The sequence below is a fragment of the Oncorhynchus mykiss genome, chromosome 26 (assembly GCF_013265735.2).
Source record: "Oncorhynchus mykiss isolate Arlee chromosome 26, USDA_OmykA_1.1, whole genome shotgun sequence".
Classification (NCBI taxonomy): Eukaryota; Metazoa; Chordata; class Actinopteri; order Salmoniformes; family Salmonidae; genus Oncorhynchus; species Oncorhynchus mykiss.
In genome coordinates this window covers 11,393,208-11,416,371 of record NC_048590.1, presented here as the reverse complement: position 1 = coordinate 11,416,371, position 23,164 = coordinate 11,393,208, and positions in this window count along the sequence as shown.

Below are 23,164 nucleotides of genomic sequence, written 5' to 3'. Positions count from 1 at the left end.
TTTTTATGGATATCTTTAAGAAATGGCTTTCTTCTTGCCACTCTTCCATGAAGGCCAGATTTGTGCAATATACGACTGATTGTTGTCCTATGGACAGTCTCCCACCTCAGCTGTAGATCTCTGCAGTTCATCCAGAGTGATCATGGGCCTCTTGGCTGCATCTCTGATCAGTCTTCTCCTTGTATGAGCTGAAAGTTTAGAGGGACGGCCAGGTCTTGGTAGATTTGCAGTGGTCTGATACTCCTTCCATTTCAATATTATCGCTTGCACAGTGCTCCTTGGGATGTTTAAAGCTTGGGAAATCTTTTTGTATCCAAATCCGGCTTTAAACTTCTTCACAACAGTATCTCGGACCTGCCTGGTGTGTTCCTTGTTCTTCATGACGCTCTCTACTCTTTTAACAGACCTCTGAGACTATCACAGTGCAGGTGCATTTATACAGAGACTTGATTACACACAGGTGGATTGTATTTATCAGAGCTGGAGAGGATCTGCAGAGAAGAATGGGATGAACTCCCCAAATACAGGTATGTCATGCTTGTAGCGTCATACAGAAATACCTTGAAGGTTTAATCGCTGCCAAAGGTACTTCAACAAAGTACTGAGTAAAGGGTCTGAATAATTATGTAAATGTGATATTTCAGGGTTTTTTTCTTCATAAATTTGCAAAAAATGTCTGAAACAATTTAATCAATTTTAGAATAAGGCTGTAATGTAACAAAATGTGGAAAAGGATGAGGGGTCTGAATACTTTCCAAATGCACTGTATGCTGTTTGGGGCTTAGATTAGATTTTATTTAAATTGTTCAGGTTCACCATCAGCCATAGTTCTGCTTGAAACAATCCATATATACACTACCATTCAAAAGTTTGGGGTCATTCAGAAATGTCCTTGTTTTTTAAAGAAAAGTAGATTTTTTGTCAATTTAAAATCACATCAAATTGGCCAGAAATACAGTGTAGACATTGTTAATATTGTAAATGACTATTGTAGCTGGAAACAGCTTATTTTTAATGGAATATCTACATAGGCGTACAGAGGCCCATTATCAGCAATCATCACTCCTGTGCTCCAATGGCACGTTGTGTTAGCTAATCCAAGTTAATCATTTTAAAAGGCTAATTGATCATTAGAAAACCATTTTGCAAATATGTTTGCACCGCTGAAAACTGTAGAACTGATTAAAGAAGCAATAAAACGGGCCTTCTTTAGTCTAGTTGAGTATATGGAGCATCAGCATTTGTGGGTTCGATTACAGGCTCAAAATGGCCAGAAACAAAGAACTTTCTCTGAAACTTGTCAGTCTATTCTTGTTCTAAGGAATTAAGGCTATTCCATGTGAGACATTGCCAAGAAACTGAAGATCTCAGACAACGCTGTGTAATACTCCCTTCACAGAACAGAGCAAACTGGCTCTAACCAGAATAGAAAGAGGGGTGGGAAGCCCCGGTGCACAGCTGAGCAAGAGGACAAGTACATTAGAGTGTCTAGTTTGAGAAACAGACGCCTCACAAGTCCTCAACTGGCAGCTTCATTAAATAGTACCCGCAAAACACCAGTCTCAACATCAACAGTGAAGAGGTGATTCCAGGATACTGGCCTTCTATTACGAAATGCAATTCTCCGTACTTCCACTCGGGCTGCAGCTGCAATGAATGAGTAGCCAAGTATCGATAGCCCTGTGTTTTATTATTATTATTAGCAGCTCGTCACGACGATTTTAATATTAAGAAATATTTCATTATTTCATTCATGCTCCACTTTGCCTCACAAGTGCTAAACCAACTGATCTATTTTGTTATCAAAGCTCGAGTTTTGAAATATAATTATGGTCTGATTAACAATATTTGCAGGCCAGTCATATAGCCAATATGCTGTGATAATGTATTAGACCTACTGCACAAACCTCATTCCTACAAAACTGTTTGTGTAAAATGAATGTAAAAAAAATCTGTGCAGTAGATCTCAGCTTGCTTGACTCAGAAATGGTCGGTGACCACTGGTCTAAACCATTTGATTATGAGAGGTGGAGAAAACCAAAGTTGTGCTATATATTCATTGGCTTTTTCATAGCAAATTTTGGGGGATAAATACTGATACATTACTAGCTCTAGCACAATTAAATTAATTAGTGGGTGATAGTGATTTCAGAAGTGTGGGGGGGTTGGGAGGAACAAAAAGCAAATATTACACCCCCCTAACTGATAGTAGGGTGGTAGATGCCTAATTTCCCTTATGGCTCAGCTTGGGTGCCTATATAAACCATAGATATATACGTAATTTACACCGCTCAGAGAGGCTCAGCTCATGAGATCCATCAGTAGCAGATTTTAATCTAGAATGGAAAATGTATGCGTTTATAAAGAATGTTAGTACATTCTCATCGAAATGAATTGTATCGATTCGTTTTCTAATCGAACCGAATCGCACCGAATCGTTTGAAACAAAAATTATCGTTACTGTATCGTATCGGAGGTCTGTATCGGATCGTTTTGAAAGGGAAACATTTTGATAATGGCGCCGGAGGGGGTGGCTAACGTTTTATGGGCTCCTACCCAACCGTGCTATTTTGTTTGTTTATTCGCATTCTTTGTCACTCATTTTGTACATAATGTTGCTGCTACCGTTTCTAATGTCCCGAAGCTATTTTCATTGCTTCTGGACATCAGAACAGCGATTACTCACCTCAAAGTAAACAAAGTCCTGAGTAAAGGATATACTGCTTTGTCGAGACAAGGCCCAGATCCCCTCATCTGCTTGATGAAAAGACTGAGAAAAAGTATGAGGCCGGGGTGCCTTGTAAGAATTCACAGACGAGTAGGTAAACATCCACAAAACTCTGTATTATTGGCCAACGTGCAATCATTGGAAAACCAACTGGGCCATCAACGATGAAGACTATCCTACCAATGGGACATTAAGAACTGTAATATCTTGTGTTTCACCGAGACGTGGCTAAATGGCAACATGGATAATATAGAGCTGGCTGTCGTCTCCATGCATCGGCAGGACAGAGCAGCTATGTCTGGTAAGATGAGGGGTGGGGTTGTGTGTCTATTTGTCAATAACTGCTGGTGCGCAATGTCCAATATTAAACCTCTTAAACCTCAGGAGACTGAAAATATTTGGCATAGGTCCTTAAGGATCCGACCCTTTTTTTAAATTTTCGCCTAAAATTACATACCCAAATCTAACTGCCTGTAGCTCAGGACCTAAAGCAAGAATATGCATATTATTGATACCATTTGAAAGGAAACACTTTGAAGTTTGTGGAAATTTGAAATTAAGGTAGGGGAATATAACACATTAGACCTGATAAAAGATAATGCAAGATAAATTACATAATGTATTATTCCAGCCCAGGCACAATTTAGATTGTGTATGTGCAAAGTTTTAGACTGATCCAACTAATTAAATGTGCAAACAGAGGGGAAAAAAATTCTAGATCACCTGTACTCCACACACTCCACACACGTACAAAGCTCTCCCTCGCCCTCCATTTGGTTAATCCGACCACAACTCTATCCTCCTGATTCCTGTTTACAAGCAAAAATTAAACCAGGAAACACCAGTGACTCGGTCTATAAAAAAGTGGTCAGATGAAGCAGATGCTAAACTACAGGACTGTTTTGCTATCACAGACTGGAACATGTTCCGGGATTCTTCCAATGGCATTGAGGAGTACAACACATCAGTCACTGGCTTTATCAATAAGTGCATTGAGGACATCGTTCCCACAGTGACTGTACGTACATACCCCAACCAGAAGCCATGGATTACAGGCAACATTCACACTGAGCTGCTGCTTTCAAGGTGCGGGACTCTAGCTCGGAAGCTAACAAGAAATCCTGCTATGCCCTGCGATGAACCATCTAGCAGGCAAAGAGTCAATATTGGACTAAGATTGAATCATACTACATTGGCTCCAGCGCTCATCATATGTGGCAGGGCTTGCAAACTATTACAGTCTACAAAGGGAAGCACAGCTGTGAGCTGCCCAGTGACACGAGCCTACCAGATAAGCTAAATCACTTCTATGCTCGCTTCGAGGAAAGGAATACTGAGACATGCATGAGGGCATCAGCTGTTCCGGACGACTGTGTGATCACGCTCTCCGTAGCCGATGTGAGTAAGACTTTTAAACAGGTCAACATACACAAGGCTGCGGTGCCAGACGGATTACCAGGACGTGTACTCCGGGCATGTGTTGACCAACTGGCATGCGTCTTCACTGACATTTTCAACATGTCCCTGATTGAGTCTGTAATACCAACATGTTTCAAGCAGATCACCATAGTCCCTGTGCCCAAAAACAAAGGCAACCTGCCTAAATGACTACAGACCCGTATCACTCACGTCCGTAGCCATTAACTCAGAAACTCTAGACCCACTGCAATTTGCATACCGCCCAAACAGATCCACAGATGATACAATCTATATTGCACTCCACACTGCCCTTTCCCACCTGGACAAAAGGAACACTTGTTAGAATGCTATTCATTGACTACAGCTCAGCGTTCAACACCATAGTACCCTCAAAGCTCATAACTAAGCTAAGGATTCTGGGGCTAAACACTTCCCTCTGCAATTGGATCATGGACTTCCTGACAGGCCGCCCCCAGGTGGTGAGGGTAGGGTAGCAACACATCTGCCACGCTGATCCTCAACACTGGAGCCTCCAAGGGGTGCGTGCTCAGTTCCCTCCTGTACTCCCTGTTCACCCACGACTGCATGGCCAGGCACGACTCCAACACCATCATTAAGTTTTCAGACAACACAACAGTGGTAGGCCTGATCACCGACAATGACGAGACAGCCTATAGGGAGGAGGTCAGAGCCCTGGCCAGGTGGTGTCAGAATAACAACCTATCCCTCAACGTAACCAAGACTAAGGAGATGACTGTAGACTACAGGTAAAGGAGGACCGAGTACGCCCCCATTCTCATCAATGGGGATGTAGTGGAGCAGGTTGAGAGCTTTAAGTGCCTTGGTGTCCACATCACCAACAAACTAGAAATGGTCCAAACACAACAAGACAGTCATGAAGAGTGTACGATAAAGCCTATTCCTCCTCAGGAGACTGAAAATATTTAGCATGGGTCCTGAGATCCTCAAAAGGTTCTACAGCTGCAACTTCGAGAGCATCCTGGCCGGTTGCATCACTGCCTGGTACGGCAATTGCTCGGCCTCCGACCGCAAGGCACTATAGGGGGTAGTGCGTACAGCCCAGTACATCTTTGGGACTTAGCTGCCTGCCATCCAGGACCTCTACTCCAGTCTGTGTCAGAGGAAGACCCCAGCCACCCAAGTCATAGACTGTTCTCTCTAGTACCGCATGGCAAGCAGTACCGGAGTGCCAAGTCTAGGACAAAAAGGCTTCTCAACAGTTTTTAACCTCAAGCTATAAAACTCCTGAACAGGTAATCAAATGGCTACTATTTGCATTGTGCCCCCCCCCCCCCAACCCCTCTTTTATGCTGCTGCTACTCTGTTTATCATATATGCAGCCACTTTAACTATACATTAATGTACATATGTACATACTACCTAAATTGGCCCGACCAACCAGTGCTCCTGCACATTGGCTAACCGGGCTATCTGCATTGTGTCCCGCCACCCACCACCCACCAACCCCTCTTTACTCTACTGCTACTCTCTGTTCATCATATATGCATAGTCACTTTAACCATATCTACATGTACATACCTCCTCAATCAGCCTGACTAACCTGTGCATGTATGTAGCCTCGCTACTGTATATAGCCTCGCTACTGATTTTCACTGTCTTTCTATTGTTAATTTTATTTCTTTACTTACCTATTGTTCACCTCATACCTTTTTGCACTATTGGTTAGAGCCTGTACGTAAGCATTTCACTGTAAGGCCTTCACCTGTTGTATTCGGTACACGTGACAAATAAACTGTGATTTGATTTTATGACCTGGCCTCCACAATCACCCGACCGCAACCCAATTGAGATGGTTTATGATGAGTTGGACCGCAGAGCAAAGGAAAAGCTGCCAACAAGCGCTCAGCATATGTGGGAACACCTTCTGTCACGTCCTGATCTGTTTCATCTGTCCTTGTGCTTGTCTCCACCCACCTCCAGGTGTTGACCTTCTTCCCCATTATCGTCTGCATACTTATACCTGTGTTCTCTGTTTGTCTCTGGCCACTTCGTCTTGTTTGTCATGTCAACCAGCATTTTGTCTCAGCTCCTGCTTTTCCCTAGTTTCTCTTTTATTCACCCTCCTGGTTTTGACCCTTGCCTGTCCTGACTCTAAGCCCCTCTGCCTGACCACTCTGTCTGCCTCTGACCCTGAGCCTGCCTGTCATCCTATACCTTTGCCCCTACTCTGGATTACTGACCTCTACCTGACCTGACCCTGAGCCTGCCTGCCGTCCTGTACCTTTGCCCCACTACTCTGGATTATCGACTCCTGCCTGCCTTGACCTGTTGTTTGCCTGCCCCTATCGCTGTAATAAACATTGTTACTTCAACACAGTCTGCATTTGGGTCTTACCTGATACCTTCAAGACGCTTGGAAAAGCATTCCAGTCAAAGCTGGTTGAGAGAATGCCAAGAGTGTGCAAAGCTGTCATCAAGGCAAAGGGTTGCTACTTTGAAGAATCTTAAATATAAAATACATTTTTGTTTATTTAACACTTTTTTGGTCACTACATGATTCCATATGTGTTATTTCATAGTTTTGATGGCTTCACTATACAGTAGTTGTACAATGTAGAAAATAGTACAAATAAAGAAAAACCCTTGAATGAGTAGGTGTGTCAAACCTTTGACTGGTACTGTATGTGTGAAACTAGTTTCGATATAGTTTAGGTTTAGTTTCAATGAGCCATTATCAGCTGGACAGGAAACTTCCATGTGAAAGAGAAAAATAATAAAAACATGCTATCCTAAAATAACTTATAACACACATTTTGTTTGTGATATCAAAATGCTAACGTCAGTGTGTCAAATAGATTATTTTGGAAATGTCATGTATGGAGAGAGACATGACTTTAATAAATGGAATAGATAATAACATTTTAAATTCACACAATGTTCAAAATACATTGTTGGCGGTTCTACTGTTATAACATGAACAAAACAACTCTGAACATGTTCGTAGTGAACCCGCAGTGCAGTGTTGCTTATCTGCAATGGATTGAATTCCTGCTGCACAAATGTGTGTGCTTGCACCAACGTACACGTGTTGATTTTGTCTATCCACACCAGTTTCCGTTCATTTCCCATTGAGTTTTGCTGTGTCTAGTGGAGTTAGCAATGTAAACCGAAACGTCACGTCTCAAATAGGTCCAAGGTAAAATACAGCTATTTGATCATTCGGCAATGTAGACACTCGCAAGCAAGTTGGATGAAATGATTGATGAACATGTAAACGTTCAATTAATTTGCATTGCTGGTGCTCGCAAGAAAGGCAGTATGGGATCAGTGTAAGTCTACTAATGAACTAACAAACGGATCCCTCGCCGAGATACTCCTGACCCTGTCCTCCTCCATCAAGTCCTGAGCACATGAACGGTGGCATTTGGGGCCCGCCCTAACCTTTACGAGAGGGTCCATGTTAACATCTGACCCTCTCCACGGGAGCTCATTAGCTAGCTACGCTCCCCCGCCATTGACGAGAAACCCAAAGGCCGAACCCGACAGTAGCAATTAATTAGGGTGTAGCAAATTCCCAAGAAACCATTCGGAAAGTCAGGGACAGGGGAGGACACACACATGAGAATGTCACAGGGTTTGTATTATTTGGGAGTGGAGTGGGTTGTGGAGATGGTCGAGATAAACAATGTCACTTTTGAAGATGTTGAGCGGTAAGAACAGAGTGGAGCAGCGTCCCGGCTTGCTGACGCTCCATGTGTGATGTCTGACAGAGATTGGTGACATTCTCGCCTTTGTGTTTGGCTGAGATGGCATCCTGAAAGAAAATTATTTCCTCTCGTCCTCATACCTTTCATATGCTGATGGATTGATTAGAGAGCAGTCTACATAGAGTAGCTGTCTTTTGACTCACTACTGTAATCGTCCAAAAATGTCTGCTATGGTGGATTAATGCCAAGCGTCCATATACAATGCCAAGCGTCCATATACAGTGATATTCATGCCAACAGAAATTTTATTTTAATTTGATAATTTTGAATGTGTATTAAGATAATGAATTTGAATTATATGTTTTAATTTGCATCATTGATGCAATCATTGAATTCAGAAATGTAACTTCATTATTTGAAATTGGAATGAATGAATAATGCATCAGTATTCAAATGTTATATTTATATATTCCATTTCCATAGATAGGTAGATTTTGTATTCATTCATTCACACTAAAAAAAGACAATTATAACAAATGTTATGACAATTATACCTTTTTGCAAATATTCTTTCCTCAGACTTTTTAAATACACATTTAAACACATTTACTTTGACATTTTAGTGAGTGAGCAGACAGTTGCAAAATACATTTACAGATATTATTCAATCATTTCATCGAAACTGCTTGCGTGCTTCAAGGAGCGTCTGCATAGCCAGATGCTAAAATAGAACTTTGATCTATTTTAGACTCTTGATGTTCTGCAAGTCCTGCCTCTCCCATCTCCTCATTGGTTTTTAGGAGTATATATCCATGTGGGTGATTGAAAGAGGAATTAGGTCCACACTCGAGTCCAGTTGCTGGTGGTAATGCACCTTAAAGTTGGTTGCCAACCGCCATATCAAACCCACAGAAGAAGAATGAATGAGGGAAAAATTAACTTAGGTTTCCCCTTTCTATCTGTGGATTAATTGTCAGAGTAGAGAACACACGATTTTCTAAGGGTCAAAATTCTACAATGATCCAGCAAACAAAAGGACTATATGCATTTTAAGTAAAATAATAACCCAATGTTTATTTTCCAGGACAAATTAGCTAGCAACAGCAAGCTAGCTAAATGTACATGAATGTTTCATTTGTGTTTTTACCTGTCCCCAAATTAATAGTTGGTTCGCAGTTAATTGTGGTATTTTAACGTGTGCGTCATGAACGCGTTTGGTGGGGATAGTACAAATCAATACACGCATGATGGCACATGCAGACTGCAGCCGGTTTGGTCAGCATGTTACAGTTAGTGCATTCATCTTAAGAGATAGCTAGGTGGGACAACCACATATCACACTCATAGTAAGTACATGTTTCCTCAATAAAGTAGCTATCAGCTTTGAAGCTAGTAAGAAAAAAAATATGATCCTGCTAATGAATACCATTGCTAGTTATTCCTTTTAGAATACTACCCAAGGTACATACAGATCTAACCACTCAAGAGTACCACAGAGAAGTAAGTGTTTTATTTCCCCTGACACTCTAGCCAAGGTTAGCATTGGTCTCTATGTGTCCAAGGTTAAGCACTCACTCGCTACACACACACAAGTGGGCCGCGACCTTCAGTCTAGGGTGACATTCAATCTTCCAAACTCATCTCAAAATGATGAAAAAGAGGAAGAGTCCTTCTATAGCAAAAAATCCTTAATCCCCTCATCTTCAACATCACTCTTCAGGATATGGACAGCCTTGGTGGGTGGGTCAGGTCTTGAGTACGGTGTACATTTTAGGATACCCTCACCCTCCCCTCCTTGAGTCAATCATTATCGCTACTGACTTAAGGAGTGAGGCTGAGGGTGTCCTAAAATGTACATAGTACTTGAGGACATGTTGAGCAGAACACAGAACTAGAATAATATTATATTTAATTGGAGCCTCTGAGCCTATAGCGCCCCCTAGTGATCCTATTGACAAAGAGTGACCTCAGACCGGCTAAAGCATTCTCTCTATGTCCAGTCTCCTCACAATTGAGCGCTGTCAATTCAAAGAGATGATTTTGAAGAGTACAATATGCCGTGGGATCATTGAAATTCAGTTTGTGATCTGAGAGAGATTGAGATGTGATACAATGTGATTTTCTGGAGAAAAATCATCTAATTTTGTCTGTCATAGTTGAAGTGTTCCTATGATGAAAATTACAGACCTCTCTCATCTTTTTAAGTTGGAGAACTTGCACAATTGGTGGCTGACTAAATACTTTTTTGCCCCACTGTACGTATGTGAACAGACATTTTCAGTGATGAAATATAACAAGTCAAGGTACAGATCATCTCTTACTGACTCTGACCTCTCAGCAATCCTGCAGATAGCAACCTCAGAAACTATACCCGACTTCACTGGTCTTGTCAATGCCCATCAGAGACTTCACTCCTCACACTGATCTTGTGTTTTTGCGCATTTCCATTAACAAGAGTTCTGTCCATAGTGCTGAATGCACAATGTACTTTTCCCTCCATGTATGTCACGCCCTGATCTGTTTCACCTGTCCTTGTGATTTTCTCCATCCCCTCCAGGTATTGCTTATTTATCCCTGTGTTTCCTGTCTCTCTGTGCCAGTTCACCTTGTCTGTTTCAAGTCAACCAGTGTGTTTTTTTTCCGTGCTCCTGCTTTTGCTATTCTCTCTTTTGCTCGTCCTCACCTTTTGTCACCCTGTTTTCTGGACTCTGTACCCGCCTGCTTGACCAGTCTGCCTGCCCTGACCTCGAACCTGCCTGCCAGTCTGTACCTCTTGGACTCTGATCTGGTTTTGACCTTTTGCCTGTCCATGGCAATTCTCTTGCCCACCCCTTTTTGATTGAATAAATATCAAACACTCAAACCATCTGCCTGCCGTGTCTGTATCTGCCCTTATAATGTAGTTCATTGCATGTTTAACAATGAAAACACCTACCAAAAGGAGAACATGGATGTGGTTTATTTCTGTGTATGTTAAAAAAGTCAAATACGTTGCATATCTGGACGTGATTTACAGTAGATATATCTGTCAACACAGTCATACACATGATGTATAATCCTGTAACATGATTCTGGCTCATGATGGCAAAAAAACATATTCTAATATGGCCCTCCATGGAAAGTAATTGCCCAGGCCTGGTCTAGGGTATAGGGATTGGGCCATTCCATCATGATAGGACAATACATAATTCAACTATATATATCATTTATTTTTAAATGTATATCCCTTATCTGCACAAATTGTAAAGCTTTCTCTCCCGACTCCTACTCACAAACGCACATGGGCTTGGGATTTTCAAGCATGATCCTTTTTCACTCACTTAAACACACCTTCCATCACAATAAATCCGCACATACCCACATGCTGTGCCTTCCATGTGCTCTGTTTGTAGTGTCGTATCTCTACCATGTTGATTGAGTACTTTTGTTTTCCAGTTCCTTATAATTGAAGATGTATTATTTAGCTAATTATCCTTTCTTCTAATGCTGTTTTATCAAGTTATGAAATAAATGGAAAGTCTAAATCTAATTATTTTCCACCATTCCCTATCTAGAATGGTATGGTGTAGTTTATTTCTTTAACAATTGTTGTATTTTATTACAATCCCTACCATGGCCAGTATTAAGTGTTCCATTATTAGACTCCTCTATGGGAACTTGGTAATATTTAGAATAGCCATGGAGTAGTCTTTGTGTCTCTGAACATTTGGTTATTAATATACAGTTTATCGACTAAGAGAGTTACACGTTTCCCTTTTAATCTATTCTCCTTGAAGATTGAGTACAGAACTTTGCGCCGTTCTGCAATTTCCTCACTACACCCTCAGGAATTTCTCCTTCTTTCTTTTGGATACCAGTAAGTACCAGATTTTCTCTCATAGATTTAGTCTGTGTGTCAAGTAAGGCTTCTCTCAGAAAGATGAAACGCATTTGAGTTCTTCGGACGTTATAGAAATGATGCATTGTTAAAACACTAGTAAGCTAAGTTTCATCACTATCTGGCCCTGGCTATTACACCATGGATATGGTAATTTTAATTTATGCAAAACATATGGATTTTCCCTTTAAAGAGTGGAGATGGGTAAAACTCAACAGCTGCTTTACATTAAGCACATACCAGTTCCTGTACGTGACTTTCAAAGTACTGAATAAGTTGGCTGACTGAGCATTTGGAAAGAACCAAAATATCAAATCCGGGGGAGTACCCACAGATCCCCACTCCAGCTTTTTACTTGTTGGTCGCGTCCAGACTGGCCTTGATTACAACATCCACGGATGGAACTTTCATAAAAACACGCCACTTCGATACAAGTTACTTTTCATAGCAGGTTAGGAGAGCATTTTCACTAACCCTAAGGTAGACTTCTATCAGCCTTCTGATATTGTCTGAAGATCACAACACTCAAAAACAGGTTTTAAAACACACTGTCACGGCCCTGAATTTTTCTGAACCGTCTCAGTGCTTCTCCTTCCAATAGGACGCTTTCCCTTTAATTCCCAATTAAATAGCCAGTCAACTCCGAGAAAGAGTCACCACTGTCGATGGACTGGTTCGCTTGGGACAGCAGTTTGAGAAGGACAGAGAATGCCAACAGCAATATGACCAAAGAAAGAAACAGACCCCCAAACAGTTACCCAAGACAGACCATCAACAACAGCCAGAGTCTCCAGCCATGACCCCTCTCATGTTCTGTTGGAGATGTAGCCAAAAGGGGCATTCTTCAGCTACATGTCCAAGACTGTATCAAGTAAACCCTTCCAGACACCCCAAATCACAACAGGCCAACACACCTAACTCTCTTCGCAGAAATGACCATCCTACTCTGGGTGCTTTAACCAGAGCTGAAACCCAAAGAGTCACTGCCTACGCCCCCCCATCGACATCCCCTTCCTTTCAGTTAATACCGCACCAACTGGTGTTACCCCTGTCCATAGGCCCATGGACAGGAAGAGCCTTGGACACCGGGTCATCCTACACACTGCTCAATGAGAAACTGTGGAAGGAGGTTAAAGGTCCACAATACAACTTGAAGCCGTGGACAGAAGGTCCACTCTATCTGGCTGATGGTGAGGCTAAACGACCACTTGGATGGAGTGAGGTAGAGGTAACCGCTCCTATATGATTCCTTCTGTTATCCTACAAACCAAGAACCTTGCTTTTCCTGTAGTGTTGGGAATTGATTTCATGTACTTCAGTAGTGTCCAGATTGATATCGCACACAATTGCTACTGGTTTCCATCCAATCCGAGCAAGAAGCATTTCTTCCAATCAGAAGCTACAAAGTTACATGATTGGGGTTCAAATGTGGCAGTCTTCTCTGCCGTTGCTCCGGGACCACTAACCCTTGATAATCCTTCTGACGATCTCCTTTTACAGGCTGTGAGAAGAGCTCAGCTGGAACAGCCAGAGGAATTAAGGCTGTTGGAACAGCTGCAGAATAATGCTGATGTATGTACTTCAAAGCTAGGCCGCACCGGGCTCCTGAAGCACAAAATATTCCTTACACAGGAAATGCCAATCAAGCAAAAGCCATATCGTTTGTCCCCAGCAAAGCTAATCATCCAAAAGGGACTCATTAATGATATGTTAACACAATATATAATATAACGTTCCTCCTCTCCCTGGGCTGCTCCTGTTGTCCTCATCCCCAAAAAAACTGGTGGTCTTAGATTTTGTGTGGACTATAGGAAGACCAACAATGTTTCCCAGACAGATATCCTATATCTGCCTATCCTCTTCCCACCATCCATGAGATCCTGGAGTCATTGTCTGGCGCTGTTGTGTTCACTACCCTTGACTTCAATAGTGGTTATTGGCAGGTTGAGATGGACCAGGAAAGCAAGGACAAGACTGCTTTTGTCTGTGCTGAGGGCTTGTTTTCCTTTAAGGTGAATGCACCTGCCACTTTCCAAAGACTCATGGAGATTGCGTTAGGTGAGCTCAAAGGGAAGATCTGTTTCATCTACCTGGATGATATAAGTATCTACTCTTCAGAACAGAGAACAACACTTTCAAGATCTTCAAGCAGTGTTGGACAAGCTAAGAGAAGCTGGTCTGACCTTGAATATGAAGAAGAGCAACTTCTGCCAAACCTCCCTGAAGTTCCTTGGCCATATTGTGTCTTTCGACGGCATTCATGTGGATCCTGAAAAGACGAAGGCTGTACAAGACTTCCCTGTGCCACCCACACTCAAGGCCCTTCAACGGTTCCTTGGTATGGCTGGATGGTACCATTGGTTTGTGTCGAACTTCTCCCAGGTGGCAGAACCCCTCAACGCGTTGAAGCGAAAAGGAGCGAAATTCCAATGGACGGCAGAGTGCCAGACCTCCTTTGAAACCCTGAAACGACACCTCGTCACACCTCCCATTTTAGGTCATCCCAACTTTGATTGCCCTTTTGTTGTTTACACTGATGCAAGTGATGTTGGACTTGGTGCTGTCCTAGTCCAACAGACTGGACTTGGCACTGAAGATGTGCTAGCGTTCGCCAGTCGGACATTGAATGGAGCAGAACGGAACTACTCCACAACCAAGCAAGAGTGCCTTGCAGTTGTCTGGGCTTTGGAAAAGTGGAGGTACTACCTGGAGGGAAGACACTTCACTGTGGTCACTGACCATTCCTCCCTTGTGTGGGTGTTCAAGACCAACAAACCAAGTACCAGACTCATAAGATGGGCTCTACGGTTGCAAGAGTTCACCTTTGCAGTAGAATACAGGAAAGGAAAATACAACACTGTTCCAGATGCCTTATCCAGAGCTCCTGCTTGTGATAACGGTGGCCCTCATCTTACATGTGCTACTGTCCTGTCAAGCAGTCGAGACTCACCCAAAACGGACTTTCCCATCTCTGATGAGGCCATATGGAAAGCCCAACAGGATGATCCAGAAGTACAGGCTTTGTACCAGACTATCCTGGAAGATGAAGAAAAAATGGTCAATCCTACCACAAAGCTGACCATCATTAAAGACAAAGTCTACCGAGTTGTACAACTACCTCACAGAACACTCTACCAAATTTAGATACCTGAAACTCTACGCCTTCAACTGCTTCAACATTTCCATGAAGACCCATTAGCTGGTCATTTGGGCAGGTTCAAAACCTACAAGCGGTTGCAAGCGTTACTGTACTGGCCACATCTGAGCATGGATGTGAAGTCACACATCCGAAACTGTCAGGTTTGTCAAATGCACAAACCAGAAGGTTGAAAGCCTGCTGGCAAGTTGCAGCAAACGGTGGTTACCCGACCTTGGGAAATGTTAGGAGTGGATTTGATGAGTCCATTTCCTAGAAGCTCCAATCAGAATGTGTACATGCTTGTTTTTGTTGATTACTATTCAAAGTGGGTGGAGCTCTTTTCCCTGCGTCAGGCCACAGCAAGGACCATCTCTAACATCCTTACGAAAGAGATCCTGACTTGCTGGGGAGTGCCTGATTACATCCTGTCTGATTGAGGTTCCCAATTTGTCTCTGATCTCTTTGAGGAGACCTGCCAAAGATGGAACCTGAGACAGAATTTTACCACGGCCTATCACCCACAGACCAATCTCACTGAGAGAGTAAATCGAACCATGAAGACAATGATTGCTTCCTATGTAGGGACCCAGCACAAACACTGGGACAAGCACCTTCACAAGTTTCAATTTGCCCTGAATTCTGCTGTGCAAGAGTCCACTTGCAACATGCAACAATTTCAACGATTTTATTGAGTTACAGTTCATATAAGGAAATCAGTAAATTTCAATAAATTCATTAGGCCCAAATCTATGGATTTCACATGAAAAGCAGGGGCTTCAGTCATGGGACGGCCTGGGAGGGCATAGGCCCACCCACTTGGGATCCAGGGCAACCCAGTTGGGAGCCAGGGCCAGCCAATTAGAATGGGGTTTTCCTCAAAACAAGGACTTTATTACAGACATAAATACTCCTCAGTTTCATCAACTGTCAGGGTGGCTGGTCTCAGACGATCCTGCAGGTGAAGAAGCGAGATGTGGAGGTCCTGGGCTGGCATGGTTACACGTAGTCTGTGGATGTGAGGCCGGTTGGACATTTTAGTTCAGCATAGCTAGCTTCCTTTGCTTGAAGCTTGCTTCTCATCCAACTAGTGTTAGCTAGATAGCTACAGCTGCTAGCGTGCTACTTGCTAGCTGCTGCTGTTTCACAGCAACCAAGTTATCCTGCCTAGGACTGGGTTCCGATAGCGGAACCCCCCGCAACAACCAGTGAAAGTGCAGGGCGCCAAATTCAAAACAACAAAATCTCATAAAGTATTTTACACCATTTTAAAGATAAACTTCTCGTTAATCCAGCCACAGTGTCTGATTTCAAAAAGGATTTACAGCGAAAGCACCACAAACGATTATGTTCGGTCACCACCAAGCCACAGAAAAACACAGCCATTTTTTCCAGCCAAAGAGAGGTGTCACAAAAAGCATAAATCGAGATAAAATTAATCACTAACCTTTGATGATCTTCATCAGATGACACTCATAGGACTTCATGTTACACAATACATGTATGTTTTGTTTGATAAAGTTCATATTTATATTAAAAAATCTGAGTTTACATTGGCGAGTTACGTTCAGTAGTTCTAAAACATGCAGTGATATTACATAGAGCCACATCAATTTACAGAAATACTCATAATAAACATTGTTAAAGATACGACTATTATACATGGAACTTTAGATAAACTTCTCCTTAATGCAACCACTGTGTCAGATTTCAAAAAAACTTTACGGAGGAAACAAACCATGCAATTATCTGAGTACAGCCTTTAGACAACAAAGCAGCCAAAAAGATACCCGCCATATTGGGTATTCAACATTACTCAGAAATATAATTTGAAATATTCACTTATCTTTGATGATCTTCATCAGAATGCACTCGCAGGAATCCCAGTTCCACCATAATGTTTGATTTATTTGATAATGTCCATCAGTTATGTCCAAATATCTTATTTTGTTAGGGCGTTTGGTAAACAAATCCAAAAGCGCGTTCAGGTTGCGCCGAACGTCGGACGAAAAGTTCAAAAAGTTCCGTTACTTAGTTTGGCATGTTTCTACGGGCTGTATCTGTAGGATGTTTTTAACATAAAACTTCATTAATGTTCCAACCGGACAATTCCTTTGTCTGTACAAATGAAGTGGAACGTAGCTACCTTTCACCTGAGCACGCCAGACCGAGGCTGTGGCACTCTGCCAGACCACTCACTCAAAGAGCCCTTATGAGCCCCTCCTTTAGAGTAGAATCCTCAAAATAGGTTCTAAATACTGCTGACATCGAGTGGAAGCCTTGGGAAGTGAAACATAACTAATATCCCACTGTACCTTCAATGGGGGCTGAGTTGAAAAACTACAAACCTCAGATTTCCCACATCCTGGTTGGATTTTTTCTTGGGTTTTTGCCTGCCATTTGAGTTCTGTTATACTTACAGACATCATTCAAACAGTTTTAGAAACCTCAGTGTTTTCTATCCAAATTCTTACGGCTGAGTAGCAGGCAGTTTAATATGGGCACATTTTTCATCCAAACTACCCAATACTGCCCCCTACCCCAAAGAAGTTATTGGTCCCGGTTTTAGAACTCTGAGATTGGCATTGCCAACGGTGCAAAAAATGTAATGAACTTGGATGGTTTACATGTACATAAAATGTAAATGATAATCAAAACAAGAAAGGAAATGTACTGGAAAACAATAATGAATTTAGTGCTCACAATCTGTATAATAAACAATTTATTTCATGAAGGTTCCACTCAAATATGTACATCTCGTAGTTTCAATGTTCATATTTTGTTATGGATGTTGCTGGTTTTAGGTATTTGTTTGTGATACACATTTTATATTCTAGGGACAACACTCCTACATAGGTTTGATAATGCTCCACACACCATCACCACATCATCTAATAGGTCAACCAGGGAGATTGGAAGAACAATTGTAAAAATCTGCTTGTGACTCTTTCAATGTGAATTCTAACATTTGACAGATGTCTTGATGTGTCCACTTGTTGGGCAGAGAGCTGCTTTCTTCCTTTTGGGAAATTAGGGATTTGAAGGGTGGCACCATATGCTACTAGTTAATCTCTGATTGTGAATCCACGATCAGCTATTATCTTGTCCTTTGGCTCTATCAATTGTGAAAATCCAGATTCCGCTGTTATCTGCTTATCTGAAACACCCACACCCCAGCTTTGGGACAGAAAATAAATGGTTCTTGCAGGTGAAATTCCATCCAAATACTTGATAGTGTTATGGTGTTTATAATTAGACCATGTCTGGGCTCTAGAGTTGAGATCACAGGAGGTTGGTGGCACCTTAATTGGGTAGAACGGGCTCGTGGTAATGACTGGAGCGGAATCAATGGAATGGTGTGAAATACATCAAACACATGGTTTCCAGGTGTTTGATGCCATTCCATTTGCGCCGTTCCAAACATTATTATGAGCTCAGCAGCCTCCACTGGTTGAGATGTGTAGGTCTGTCCATGAAGATCCCTGTGCATTCAGTAATGTACCTGCACCGTTTACATTTTTGTTTGAATCATTTGGGCATGTTCTTTAAAACTGCATTCTTGCTTGGCCACTTGATTGATTTCAATGCCTGTGGCGTCACAGGGAGCCAATTTCTCAAAATGTTAGAGATGGCACATTCTGTAACATTAAACCTGAATGTAATGTCCCCATTGCTGAGACTCAGTTGGAATGTCATTAGGTCAACCAATACATTATACTCCAAGTTCATACAGCCATGCACACGCACATTGTTTTAAAGTGTTTGGAGCAACTACTCAAAAACGACAGTGATTAGACCGGGGAAAAATCGAAACGGTACTGCTTTTTGTTTGATAGAGCTAAAGACAAAGTGGGAGTTGTTGAGTGTTTCTTTTAGTTGCTCGTTATCGACTTTGAGTGCTTTGATGTCTGTGCGTAAGTTGAGAATCTGTAGAAAGTTGGACGTGCTTGAGTTTGAGATCATCGTAGGTTACCTTTGGGACCATGGCGTCTGAAAGAGAGATTGGAGTAGATAGTAATTTTGACCACCTTTACGAAAATCATTCAATCACTCACACTACTTACTGTACCAACCCCAACTATAGTATCCCTTTTCACACTACAGAACCAAGCAGAGCTGAGCCAAGCTGAAAATTGGATGGCCTGGTTATGCGTTCAACACAGTTACTTGAACCATGCTGGAACAATGCAGTTCAGGTCAGCTCAGTATAGTTGGCCTATTAGCGACTATCCTACAATAAGTCAACTGTTAGATATTATTATTACCACTGCCAAGCTCCATTCTGCAATTATTCAGGTGAGAGTGAAGGTTGATTCACAATCTTAGAACACTGTGGTTCAGGCTGATTATCGCACCAGCGATAAGAGGTATGTTTTCAGCTAATTACCAAGAATCAGAAGATACAAGCTATTTTATGAAGACCGTGGCTAATGATTGCATCTTCGTCGTGAGGGGCTTGAGAAAGGTGTGATATGGATGCCATTTATACCTTTATTGGAAGGGGAAGGCAGGGGACACTGTGGTGTAAACTGCTCGGCTACCCGACGGCGGGGGAAGCAATTTCCCACAATTCCTATTAAGTGTGTTCCTTCAACGCCGACGGACCCCCTGTGAAAGAGCCGCCACTTACTGCCAGCGAGGAGATTACGAGTGGCAAAAGCGCCGTCACAGCTGTGTAGCAAGAAGTGGGGAGGCGTTATCACAATGCAAACTTCAACTCACTGCTGGGCTGCCAGAATACTGTTATTGTCGTTGCTCCAAAACATAATGCTTGTCGCTTGATAAACAATGACCGTAGACACGACTATTTACGGATTAAACACATGGTACTAAGTGCACACAGTTGTGTCCGTTTTTTTTAAGCCCTGGAACATTTTTATTGTCTTGCAGTGTGAGAGTTTAATACAGCACATTGTGCACATATCATTTAGTTGTCTCCCTCTGGCATGACACAAAAACTCGACTAGCTAATTAAACCATAGAGAATACACAAAACTACGAGAGACTGGCTGTTTAGTGTGATATTGGGGAAATGTATCTCAGCATCCGAGAACAATTTCAATTCCATGTCCCTTTGTGGTGAATCAATAATCAACTTACATAGTTTGATTGAATGTGACCTGAAGTTATTAAAATAATAATAATAATGTGGTATTTTAGTGCTTCTCACTTGAATGTACTCTTCCCTGTACCCAGAGGCTGTGCTTGTCTGAAGGATGTAGTCTGAATAAGCAAAGCCTCGTCGCTCCATGTTCCAGGAGTCAGAGTGAAGCACACTTGTAATGATACATAGGGTCGTGGAAAAGTGAGGAGCCTGCCTTGAGCACACTGAACATATAAAAATCCATGTCAGAGCATTTCAGAATCACTCAGCGAGATTAAAATGGCAGCGAGGGCCAACGAGTGGGATGGGGGCCGTGCACCGTCCAACCGAAGCAATTTTAGGGCCCCACTTGACTGTTGACATAACAAATGCAATCGGGGCCAGGCACGGAATATGATTAGATACATCTTATTCCATTGTACATTCTCCTTTATTGTATTATTTCAGGAGGAGTTTGAAACATGTCTAATAGCTTTTTAAACAGCTCCCTGTCGGGGCCACTTATAGGTCATTTTAGTCACCGTGTGCCATCTCGAGAGGAGCTTTTTTCTCTCTCAGCCGACTGATCTTGTCAGTCAACAATCATATTGTACACCCCCGAGGGGTCATTTAATAGAAGAAAAACAGAATAACAAATAGAAGATTAGAAATGAAACCTAGAATATTCTTCAAATAATCTTTCTGTAGACTATAGTGTATTACACAATGGAGTGGCGTTTTCATAATACTGCTGAAATGAAGACCGGATCATAATACTATGATTACAATAAGATTATGTCAAATATGATACCCCATGGTCTGGTTTCCCAAAACCCAGATTGAGATTGTCTCTGGGTAAAAAAATACACTTTTAATGAAGATTCTCCATTGAAGATGGTTTTGAGTTCAGGACTAGGTCTAATCTGGGTTCAGCAACCCAGTCCTAAAGCCTAAAACAATATATATTAGTGTACTCATTCTCCAAAAGCAGATTGTGAGATTTTGTAAAAATGAGACCAAGTATTGTAGCAGTTAGTATTTATTTTATTCTGCCACTAATTCATAAGTCACAAAAAAACGGAGTGAAACAAGATAGCTAAAAGCCAGTGCCCTTGCCATCCCATCCCAATCCACACCACATAGGACACCAGTTGGAGTTTACTTCATAGCTCCCCTAACTAAGTCACAATGAGTCAGGACCCTCAACCCCACCCCCCCTAACTAATTCACAATGAGTAGGGACCCTCAACCCCACCCCGCATCCATCAACCTTGCCCCAAATTATCCCGGGAGCAACAGAGGGTGATGGAGCATTCCACTCCTGCAAGCAGCAGCAGTGACATCACTAGCTACCCCCGTGAGTGATGGATGGCGCCAGGATGCCCAGGGCATTGCGTTCCACCACAGTGGCTGCTAGGACAGAACACACAGGGATCTGGGCAGCTCCACCTTGGATGGCCATGGCTATGAGGCGCCGATGTAGACAAAAGCTGATCAATTGATGCGTGAGAGAGATCCATATGACAATTAAGCAGGAAGGAACAGACAAACTTGCACGAGAGTGTTTGAATTGCCCTGCAGGTGAGATCCAAGTGACTTGTGAGAGGGGATTGTGTGAGGCTGGTCCACTCGCGCTAACCAGTTGGGTGGGCCTTGTGCATGGTAGTTTGAATTGGGGCAGCGTGTACAGTCCAGTTGATTTGCGGACGACTTGATGACTAGTTAACCAGCGCAGAGTTGATTGAATTGTCTGTGTTCAATTAAGCCCTGAGAGACCGGTTCAGTTGGTCCGTGCTCCGCTGTGCTGTCCAGTTGGTCAACACCCATGGTTGAACAGATTTTTTATAGTTTAAAAGGCTATGCTGATAAACATAGAGAAAGTGACATGTAGAATGAAACAGTAGCAAGAAGACCTGGACAAGAAAGTGGATTTTTTTAAATATAGCTGGCAGTTAATCATACAAGCACATATACACTACAAAAGTATGTAGACACCTGCTTGTCAAGCATCTCATTCTGCAATCATCAGAATTAATATGGAGTTTGCCCCTCCTTTGCTGCTATAGCAGCCTCCACCTTTCTGGTAAGGCTTTCTTATAGTTGTTGGAAAATTGCTGCCGTGGTTTGCTTCCATTCAGCCACAAGAGCATTAGTGAGGTCGGGCATTAATGTTGGCCGATTAGGCCTGGCTCGCAGTCGGCGTTCCAATTGATCCCAAAGGTGTTTGATGGGGTTGAGGTCAGGGCTATGTGCATACCAGTCAAGTTCTTCCACACCGATCTCGACAAACCATTTCTGTATGGCTCTTGCATTGTGCACAGGGGCATTATCATGCTGAAACAGGACGGGCCTTCCCAAACTGTTGCCAAAAAGTTGGAAGCACAGAATTGTCTAGAATGTCATTGAATGCTGTAGCGTTAAGATTTCCCTTCACTGGAACTAAGGGGCCTTGCGCCAACCATGAAAAACAGCCCCATACCATTATTCCTCCTCCACCCAACTTTACATTTGGTACTATGCATTGGGGCAGATAGTATTCGTCCATAGGACTGCCAGATGGTGAAGCGTGATTCATCTCTCCAGAGAATACGTTTCCACTGCTCCAGAGTCCAACGGTGGTGAGCTTTACACCACTCCAACCGACGCTCGGCATTGTGATCTTAGGCTTGTGTGCGGCTACTTAACAATGTAAACTCACTTCGTGAAGCTCCCGACTAACAGTTGTTGTGCTGATGTTGCTTCCATCGGCAGTTTGGAACTCTGTAGTGAGTGTTGCAACCAAGGATAGATGATTGTTACGCACTTCAGCACTCAGCAGTCCCATTCTGTGAGCTTGTGTGGCTGACCACTTTGTGGCTGAGTCGTTGTTGCTTCTAGACGTTTCAACTTCCCAATAACAGCACTTACAGTTGACAGGGGCAGCTCTAACAGGGCAGAAATTTGACAAACTGACATCCTATGATGGTGCCACGTTGAAAGTTTCTGAGCTCTTCAATAAGGACATTATACTGCCAATATTTGTCTATGGAGATTGCATGGCTGTGAGCCTGATTTTATACACATGTCAGCAACGGGTGTGGCTGAAATAGCTGAATCCACTAAGAGTCCACTAAGATGTATCAATATAATTTAGTATATGTAGTGTATGTAGGCTATATGATGAAAGTATATGTTTTATGACATCATTGATAAAAATTGACAGCAATACTGATGAACAGCCTTGAAAAAATAT